Source organism: Danio rerio, chromosome 19 (assembly GCF_052040795.2).
Source record: "Danio rerio strain M-AB ecotype USA chromosome 19, GRCz13ab, whole genome shotgun sequence".
Taxonomy (NCBI): domain Eukaryota; kingdom Metazoa; phylum Chordata; class Actinopteri; order Cypriniformes; family Danionidae; genus Danio; species Danio rerio.
The window spans coordinates 33,994,540-34,006,020 of record NC_141039.2 but is presented as its reverse complement, the minus strand read 5'-3'; positions in this window follow the sequence as shown (position 1 = coordinate 34,006,020).

Below are 11,481 nucleotides of genomic sequence, written 5' to 3'. Positions count from 1 at the left end.
GCATGTATGAATTTTGTTTTTTAAATGTTTTATTTTTGGGACTGATCTGGCTCCATAGGATCTCGACAAAGAAGGAGCATTATAGAAATTCCGCCTACAGGAAGAAATGTTTTTTTCTGTGTGTTTTTCCTTTCTAGTTAAATGTTGTCATGAAACTTTATGATATATATAACAAATATATATATATTTTCCTTTCCCTGCACAAATCTTGGAACCAAAAATCTGTTTTGTGAGACTAATTGACCACAGCCATATTTATGATTTAAGTTATACGGGGCTGTTAGATCGTGCCAAGCAGAACGCACACCAAGATTTTTTCGCAGGACACAAAACTACTGAAAATGCTGAGAGAACGTAAAGCAGAGAGATATAAGAAAAAGACAAAAAAAGACTCAAATATAAGGGGAATATATTATTGCTAGCTTTATTTGAATCACAGCATCACAGTAACACTTTATAAAGCATTTTGACATTCACTTAAAGCTTGAATTTTTTGCCAAATGATGGAAAACGTTTGGTGCTGTAACGCTTTTATTTTTATTATTATTTTTAAAATACTGGACCTACGAGCTGTATATGATGTTAATAATCGTAAAGCCTACTCGACTCAGTTATACTAATCAGCTTTGTATTTTACACTGTTGTGCTAAAGAGCCTATCAGGTATGCTTTCTGTTTTTAACGTCTTTTCTATGAAATGCACATACACACACACGCATACATACCATTTGTTGTTGTTAAACTACTGGCAGTACTTGTATAGATGGATCGACCTGATGTTCTTGAGTTGGTTAGTGGTACTGAGCTTACTTTGAATCACTTGAACGACCTGTGTAACGTTGTTTTATTTGTTTGTTTTTTCCCTAAAGAATGCAGATGGAAAGGTTTGCAATAGACACCCAAACTTTGTTTTTGACCCCCCCCCCACGTAACATTTGTTGCGATCATTTCGTTTATTTTGTCGTGTGTCTGCTGAGTGGAAAACACTTTCTTTGTGCTGACGTAGAGTGGAAGGTCTATGGAAACGCATAGACGGGCACTTACTGTTCTGCGTTTGATTATTTCTTATTTCCCAAAAGCCGGTCTGAATGGAAATAATTAGAAACTGTTGTGTTTTATTCCATACGGAGCTTTTTTTTGTTTGTTTTTTTGACATTTCATTATTTAATGCTATAAATATATATGTATTGACTCCAAAATGCAATCAAGACTGTTAATTTTTATTTGTCCTACCAAAATCATTGTTTTAATTGTTAATGTATAAGAAAACCAGGTTAATATTTAGCGTAGATCCTTGCTTGTGTATGTTGTCAAATTGAAATGTTTTTATTCTGAAATCAATCATTCACTTTACCCTTAGATGCATATATTGTTTTATTTGTCCTTCCTTTTCGAGTTTTTATTTCGTTTGTGTTGTTTCTATTTCATTTTAAGCACATTTTTTTTAAGAAAAATTGTTTGTGGGTTTATTCCTAGGAGCAGGAGTTTCTGTTCATATGCAGTGGATATATTGAAGTGCTATACTGATACAGAAATCGTCTATCTTTCCCTTTACTCGAGATGAAAGTGTATTTTAAAAGCTGTATAGAAGATCCTGTTTGTATTACTTACCTTCAGATCACTGTGGGAGGGATATTATATACTATAAAATATATATATATATGAAAGATTATGAAATATAGATATTTAATTAGCTGAATTAAATGATGGCACACTGCTGCAGTTAACCAGTTTAAAACCTCGGCCTGGCTTTCACTGTTCACACACCGACTTTTCACTTAGTCTGTTCACATGTGCACGTTCACCATCATGTCGGTTTATAGTTTTTTCTTGTTTTGTCTGTGTGTCGGTTCAACTCACATTAATGTACTCCTTAAACTTATGCTGTAAATGGACATAACAGACAAAAAAGAAAAAAAAAACACTACAGATGAAGGTTTTTTTCAGCTGTATTTTGTAAAAGCTGTTTCAAAGATGTATTTTTCAACTCTTACAGTGATGCAAACGGGGCCACGGTCTCACCTCAAACACAAATCAAATCAGGTTATTCTTTTTATGTTTTTTCAAGAATTTAAATGAATACATTTTTCCTTCTCTTTCAATTGTACTACTGTTCCTCTATTATAAATTTTAAAATAAAACTTTGATATTTCTCTGTGCTGTTCTGTCTTTTTCTTCTGATGCGAGGAAGTTGTGAGATGTTCTTTTGTCTATATTTAGTGGGTTATTTAAAAAAAATTTCTACAAGTCTAATATGTGCATCTGGATTTATTTTTAATTTCATTACAAGCCTTATAGCAAAACAACATTTTGTTTCTGAATTGTTTCTGAATTACGCCGGTTACAGTGAAAATAATTAACATGCAGTAGGATTAGGAATATTTTATGTAATATTGATTAGTTTACAGTTATTACTGTAATGCAAGGTGTAAAAAGAGCACTGTACAACAAAATACTGTAAAAAAAAATGTAAACACGTGTGCAATTGCCAAATTTATTGTTATCTACAAATATACCTTTTTATTGTTTGATTTATAAATATACAAATACAATTCATAAGTTCAAAACATGATTCAAAAACAAATCCAGTCCATAAATTAAAAAACTGTTACAAACGTGCAAATCTAATTCATAAATTTAATTTCGTTTTTTTAAATATGCTAATCCAAATCATCAATTCAAAAATCAATTAAAAATATAGAATTCCAATATGTAAATTCCAAAACTATACTCATAAATAAAAAAAAGGATTAAAAAATATTCAAATCTGAGTTGTAAATTCAAAAAATATTAAATAAATATCCACATCCAATTTGTAAATTCAAAACACGATTAAAAACACGCAAATCCAATTGGGAAATTCCAAAAATGATTTTAAAATATGCAAATCAAATTTGGAAATTCAAAACACGATTCAGAAATACGCAAATCCAATTCGTAAATTCAAAACAACTCACAAATGCACAACTCCAGTTCATTTGGCGAAAATATTTATGATATTCATGTGAAAATATTCACTTGGGAATTCATGAATTGTGTGTTTACAAATTAGATTTTGTAAATGTGAATTGTTCTGTGCATGTATGAATTTTAGTTTTATATGTATTATTTTTGAGACTGATCTGACTCCACAGATTAAAACATGAATTAAATAAGCATTTATAAAATTGTCAATCCATTTAAGTTATTTTAAAATGCATTGTTTTATTATTTTATTAAACAACATTTAAAACACTATTTAAATAAACACATTTAAATGTGTGAACTTTTTTGTCCAATATTTGTTTATTTGAATTGTGATTTATTATACACATTTTTATAAATTTTCATTTTATTTCAAACTGGCATTCCTATTCTTCCAAAGCTGTGTGGTGCTCTTCAGTCAATGTTTTGAGAAAACTTTTTTTGGCCAACAAATCTTATATGTACATCTAGATTTATTTTTCATGGCATTACAAGTCTTATATCAAAACAACGCCATTTCGATTTTGAAGTTCATGTCTTAAAACTAACTTAGAAGTTGAAATACATACACTGGTTACATTGAAAATAAATAACATACACCTTCAGTAGGATTATAGGAGTGTTTTATGTAATATTGAATACTTTACTGTTATTACTGTAATGCTGAACACTGTACAACAAAATGCTGCAAAACGTGTAAACACGTGTAAGTCAACTGGCATCAAACATATTTTTACCTCAAAAAACTTTGCAAGTTTAAGTAACTTTTGTCAAATTGGGATTTCTTCAGGACGTAATATGTGTTTTTCCTGCTCTAACTTCCTCTAGTAACAAAATAAACTAAACTTTGCCAAACGTTTCTCAACTGTGTAATGAAATATACTGCGGTTGTTTTTTTTGTTTTGTTTTTTTTTTTTTGCTACTTACTTCCTTTTTTACAGTTGGTCCAGACATGAACAATATGACATCCCCTCGGTTTATATTCTGTCTAAAATATTCTTGAAGTGTGACGTCAGTCAAAGAGAAGAAGTTATAATGGCAACCCCCATCTTGGAAGGCTTTAGCATGATGTTCCTCTTTACTCCAGAACTGAAGTGATTTTATACCTTTTCCACTGCCATCTAGTGGCCATTTCCCGAAACACTACCCCGTATTAGTGGATGGTTCACACAAAAATGAAAATTCTGCCACCATTTCCTCACCCTTCACTTGTTTCATCATACCCGAGTTTCTTTCTTCTGTTGAACATGTAAAAAGATAATTTGAAGAATGTTGGAAACCTGTAACCATTGACTTCCATAGTATTTGTTTGTCCTACTATGGATGTCAGTGATTACAGTTTATCATTTCATCTTTTGTTTTCAACACAATATAGAAACTCATAAAGGTTTAGAAACGCTCGAGGTTAAGTAAATAGAGAGTAAATTTTCAATTTTGGGTGATCTATCCCTTTAAACGTATTTTCCCAGGATTGGTGATTTATTTACAATTAATTAATTAGTCCAATTAATTCATCAGTGTATAAGATGATGATGGTGGTGCTGACGACACTTAAATAATTATACTTATACATCAAAATACTTAATATTATCATCATAATTATTAGTGATCCACCAATCTATATATTGTCATTGTAGAGATAGACCAGTGCTGACGTCAGACATCTGCGCTGACACTTCATTCACTGCCGCTTCTGTCCACTAGATGGCAGACAATCACTCTTTATTAAACTGTTGTCAGACCAGTCATCCGTCATTGTTGTTGATTTCTGCTAAAATTATCAGGCCTAAAACACAACATCTCTTAGAGAGACGATGAAGAAAGACGACGAGAAATTTAAAGGTAACACAACTCTCCTGTTGTCAAACATTTATAAAATAAGGCAAATCAGCTTTCTAACGGAGGCTCCTCCACTCATATTTCATATTTGACAAACTTTGAGATGATACATCGAACATGTTCGTTTTATAGTTTTGGAAATACCAACCATAATTGTATTTCATTAGTCATAACCAATTTGTTTGTATTTAAACAATTTTAAACACTTTGGAAAATTTTTGTGAACATTATTTTGTAATAATTTATAATAATAGGGGCGTCACAGTGGGTAGCACGATCGCCTCACAGCAAGAAGGTCGCTGGTTTGAGCCCTGGCTAGGTCAGTTGGCATTTCTGTATGGAGTTTGCATGTTTTCCCCATGTTTGTGTGGGTTTCCTTCGGGTGCTCTGGTTTCCCCCACAGTCCAAAGACATGTGGTATACAGTAGGTGAATTGGGTAAGCTAAATTGTCCGTAGTGTATGTGTGGGAATGCAAGAGTGTATGGGTGTTTCCCAGTGTTGGTTTGCAGCTGGAAGGCCATCCACTGCGTGAAACATATGCTGGATAAGTTGGCGGTTGAATCTGATGTGGCGATCCATGATTACTAAAGGGACTAAGCTGAAAAGAAAATGAATGAATAAGTTATGAAAAGTGACAAGTTGCTTTTAACTTTATAAACATTATATATATTAATAACTTATAAAATAAGTGGAAGGAAAAGCAAATAGTCACTATTTATTTCTAAATTTACACTTTTTAAAGCTTAAAATTATGACTTTTTATCTAATTTCGAAAGACTTCTAGGCCAATTTTTTATGTTTTATTTTATTGTTGATCATTTATTTGAACACTCCTAATATTTACAAAACTTTTATTGTTTTTAATTTATTGTTGATCAATTATTTGAATGCTCAGAAATATTTAAAAAACTTTTAATGTTTTATTTTTATTATTGATAGTTTATTTAAACACTCCCAGAAATATTTACATAACTTTAAGTTTTTATTTTATTATTGATAGTTTATTTAAACACTCCCAGAAATATTTACATAACTTTTAATGTTTTTATTTTATTATTAATAATTTATTTAAACACTCCCAGAAATATTTACATAACTTTTAATGTTTTTATTTTATTATTAATAATTTATTTAAACACTCCCAGAAATATTTACATAACTTTTAATGTTTTTATTTTATTATTAATAATTTATTTAAACACTCCCAGAAATATTTACATAACTTTTAATGTTTTTATTTTATTATTAATAATTTATTTAAACACTCCCAGAAATATTTACATAACTTTTAATGTTTTTATTTTATTATTAATAATTTATTTAAACACTCCCAGAAATATTTACATAACTTACTTTTTTTATGTTATTCTTGATTATTTATTTGAACCATCCCAGAAATATTTACATAACTTTAATTTTTTTAAATTTTATTGTTGATCATTTATTTAAACACTGTCAGAAGTATTCTCAATGCTTTTAATGTTTTTATTTTATTGTTGATCATTTATTTGAACACTCCCAGAAATATTTACAAAAATTGTTACAATGTTAGAAATGCTGATTCCTTTGAAAAGCTTTATGTTTTGTACCTAAAAGAGCATATTGGTACTTTAAACTCTAGGTTTTAATATATAGCTTTTTGGTACCAATATAAATCCTTTAGGTGCTATTACAGTACATGTAAACGACAAAAGTCAAACATTGCTGCCAAATGCTAAGTGCAAAGTGAGATTTATTTTTGAGACATCTATTTTTTCAAACATTTCCAAACAAAAGAAATTAAATGAATATAAAAATATATACACTATAAAAAAATGTAGATTGAAAAATGATAAAAGAGAATAGATTTTTGCAGCCTAAACTCTGCTAGTTTTGGAGTACCTCTGCAAGTGTGTTTGTTTGGCCAAGTTCATTCATCTGCCTGAATGTTTGTGTATATGCGTGTGTGTGTTTGTTTATGCGGTGTGCGTGTGTGAGTGAGTGTGTGTGTGTGTGTGCTGTTCAAACATGGCCCTGGGCAGCCTCACACTGCCTCATTCTGCTGGCTGTGTGAGAATGGATGGCTGCTTTTGTGTGGGTGTCTGTCAGTGCTGTTGTGTGAAGCTCGCCCCATTGTGCCCGACCACTGTCCCTTATTGACACAGGACCTTCGCTTTGCCTGTTTCCCATGCTCCGACCCTCCGGCTTGGCCCATCATCAACGTCTGAAACCGGATCCTCTGAGCAGCGCACCGCTTTTGCCTTCCCTCTATCTCTGTGTCCTATTGCCATTGTCTGCCATTGTCGTATTTCTTTCTGAAAGTGTGGTGGGTAAATGAAAGAGAGCAGCAGGTAATGGTTGCGGTCACTGCAGCTGCAGTTGCTGACGGCGGACCACCGTTTATGAGTGGTTTCCCTCTCTTTTGTGTCCCATGTGATGGCATAGTTTCACAGGAGAAGCCGAGAGAGGTCAGGTAGAGGACGGGGTAGAGATTGAGGCCGTTTTGGAGGTATGTGGGAGATTATGGGACGAGACCTCCCATGCCGAGCAGGTGGGATGAATTGCAGGTGTTTACTAGAAGGAACACGCTCTGCTGGGGCGCTTTAGGCTCTGGGGTTTGAGACTGCAGGGATTGTGACTCTGAGTAATGTGTAGTGAGGAAAACTTTATGAATATTATGATTTTTCAATCCTATACCTATCTTGTGTGTGTTTGTGTGTGTGTTTGGTTTAACATCCTTCATTCTCCTTCAGCTTAGTCCCTTTATTCATCAGGGGTCGCCACAGCAGAATGAACTGCCAATTTATCCGCCAACTTATCCAGCATATGTTTTACACATGCCCTTCCAGCTGCAACCCAGTACTGGGTAACATTTATACACATTCGTTCACACACATACACTATGGCCAATTTAGTTTACTCTATTCACTTGTAGCACATGTCTGTGGACTGTGGGGAAAACCGGAGCACTCGGAGGAAACCCACGCCAACATGGGAAGAACATGCAAACTCCACACAGAAATGCCTATTACTCCAGCCGGGACTCAAACCAGCGAACTTTCTGCAGTGAGGCGCTACTGAGCCACCGTGTCGCCATAATTATAACATAACAATGAAATTTATGACAAGATGGAAATGATGAGATAAAAAGTCATAATAATGACATCAAGTGAAAATTATGATGAAGTGGAAATTGTGATAAAGTTTCAAAATAATGACATCAAGTGGAAAATATGATTAAATAAATGAAAAGGATGTAATAAAGTGTTTTGCCAAAAAGTCTGTCAAAACTGGATAAAATTTTTTATAATTTTAGGTGTAAAGAGTGGAAATTAAAATATAAAAAGTGACAATTTGCCTTTCTTGTAACTTAATAAATTAATGAATAAATAAATAAATAAATAAAAATAAGCCCAAAATATTCATACACCTGGCATAATCTGACTTAAAGTTTTTGATCAAATGTAAATAAAACCTGAGAAATATAATTTTTCCACAATGATGCCTCTTGTTCATCGTCTTATTATATTTTGGGAGAAGCATGGGTCATTTCAGGTCAATAAAAACTTGCTGGTTGAATAAAAGTAAATTGAAGTCAGAATTTGACAGGGATATGAACAATTTTGGGCTTGACTCTATATATATAAAGTTGAAGGAAGGGCATCTTATGTTTCACCATTAGTTTACACACAGTTTCAAATATTGACAGAAAAACACATTTTGTTGACATTTTTGCAGATTTATTTAAAAGAAAACTGAAATATCACATGGTCCTAAGTATGCAGACCCTTTGCTGTGGCACTCATACACAGCATCATGCTGTGGGGGTGTTTTTTAGCTGTAGGGACAGGATGACTGGTTGCAATCGATGCGGCCAAGTACAGGGCACTCTGGACGAAATCCTTCTCCAGAGTGCTCAGGACCTCAGACTGGGCCGAAAGTTGACCTTCCAACAAGACAATGACCCTAAGCACACCGCTAAAATAATGAAGGAGTGGCTTCACAACAACTCTGCCTGTTCTTGAATGGCCCAGTAAGAGGCCTGACTTAAAACCAATAGGGTATATGCCGAAGCATGCTAATAGGATTTTTAATTTGCCAGTAAGCTGGGTTAAGCACTTCCAGTGAACTGTATGCCAATGCAAAAATCTGCCTGTTTAAGGTCTGTTTTCTTTAAAAATCAGCGATCTCCACTGGCTGAGTGATATCTGATCTAAAGTGGGTCTCAGATTGTACATGAAGCACTGCATTAAATTACATTTCCCCCCGCCATGTCTTTATAATATGAGCATTTATTTTACCCCAGTACTGTATATTCAATGGAGCTTCTGGGCAAGCCTGCCGATTCTGAGGGGCAAGTGCAAGTAAAAGGCCTTTTGTCTCGTTTCACGCTTCAACAACTAAATTAATGCCAAAGTTAATTTAACTGAATGTATTTTAATTACATTACAACATCGATCCTGTAAATGGAACCTTATAAAATGGAAAAAAATTCACAATAACAGGTCGCCGGAAGTTTATCAGTATGGGAACAACACTAGCTCGGCATACGGAGGATTACTAGAGAGACCTAAAAATGGCTGTCCACCAATGTTTACCATCCAACCTGACAGAACTGGAGAGGGTCTGCAAAAAGAAATGGCAGAGAATCCCCAAATCCAGGTGTGAAAAACTGGTTCCATCTTTTCCAAAAACCCTCATGGCTGAATTAGATTATAACAGTGCTTCTACTAAGTACTGAGCAAAGGTTCTGAATACTTAAGACCTTTTTTAACATTAAAAATGTCAACAATTCTGTTTTTCTGTCAATATGGGGTGCTGTGTGTACATTAATGAGGAAAAAAAAAACTTTTTATGCAAATGTCTGCAATATAACAAAGAGTGAACATTTTAATGGGTCTCAATACTTTTGGTCTTACTGTAAATATCATTAATATGAATTTGTATTTCAGTTTTTATCTTCTGTTTTAATGTTATGACCTTTCATTTCTTTTCACATTATAATTGTGAATGAATGAAACATTATATTGTCATGCTGCGGAAAGCAGCTTTAATGTTTTTTATGTCTTCTGCATGGACTGTGCAGCTTTTGTGAGCAGCGATGTGAGCGATCCGTCCGTTATAGCTTCGTCTGGGAGGAATTTGTTGGCCTGTGTGACAAAAGCGGCTTCGGTTCACACGCTGGAAGGATGTTCGGTATTGTGAATGACGGGGGTCAGTTTTGAAGAGCCTGCACTGGCACACTGGGGGCATTAGCATGTGAAAAAGGAGGAAATAAAGTTGTCAAGTTCGCTCAGTCCACACCGCCTTCCCCCTGAAACCCTTTATTTCAGCCCTGTTTTCCCTACTCAACATGAAGTCAAGGACAGGAGTGATGCCTGACACACACACACACACACACACACACACACACACACACACACACACACACACACACACACACACACACACACAAAACACAGACACAGACACAAAAACACACACATACTTTATGGGAATTTTCCATAGGTTTTTTTAATACTGTACACTTTATACTATACTATACTATACTATACTATACTATACTATACCCTACTATACTAAGTACAGACCTCTAAACCCAACTTTCACAGGAAACAATTAGCTATTTTAGCTTTTCAAAATGCTTCATTCTGGATGATTTATGAGCTGTTGTCTTCACCAAAAATTTGTTAAATAATATTTTAATATAGTTACTTCAGATTTGTGCATTGGTCACAAACAACACACATAAAACAAATTAGTTCAGTGCTCACTCACAGAGCTTTAAGATGTCAGTCCTAAAAAGTCAGATATAACAAAAAGTGGAAATAAGGAGTTAAATCAAAATTAAAGGAATTCATATTTTGAAAGTTTGAGTCAAAATATATTCTAGATTGCCGAATCGTGTAGGCGCAGTTTAAAGGATTAGCCATGTGAATAAAAGCTTTTTAATAAATTGGTTAATAAAAAATTAAAAAATCAAACAAACATAATCATGTTGCACTACTACACTTGATTTTGGTTTTATAGTTATAGTTATTATATAGTTACAAAATTAAATATTTTAACTATTAAAATTGTAATTGCGTTTATATTTATATTTATATTTAAAAAAATGATACTATTCACTAAATCTATTTATATATTATTGAAATTAATATAGTTCATTTATTAATTTAAAAAAATATTGAATACTATTATTCTAGGCCTACAAATGAATAATTGGTTAAATATTTCTCTCACACAGATAATATACAAAGTATTTTACTTTTTATTAAAGGTTCTGTTTGAAGTATGTTTAACATTTCAAAGACCTCTAAACTAAAAAGCCAAAGCCCTGCTATAAGAAACCAGAAATTTCTAATCCGACCAACTGTACGTTTATGCTGAGCCAACACACGCGCGCGCACACATTCGCGATGTAATAAATGTGCATGTCTGCAGTTGCTCGCTGCGCGCCATACAGGTGTGTTTATGTCTCCAGCCGCGCGCGTTAATACGAGTGTGTGTGTGTCAATCCGTCAAAGCGTGTTTGTGTACACAGCACAACTGCGTGTGTGAGCGCTCGGCCATGTGTGCACACGTGTGTGAGTGTACGTGTGTGCGCCCGACGAGGTGCTGGTTCCCACAGCTCTGATCTAATTCGGCTGTAACCCAATCTCCGTGTGAGCGCCGCTCGGCCAGCGCTCTCCCTCCCAC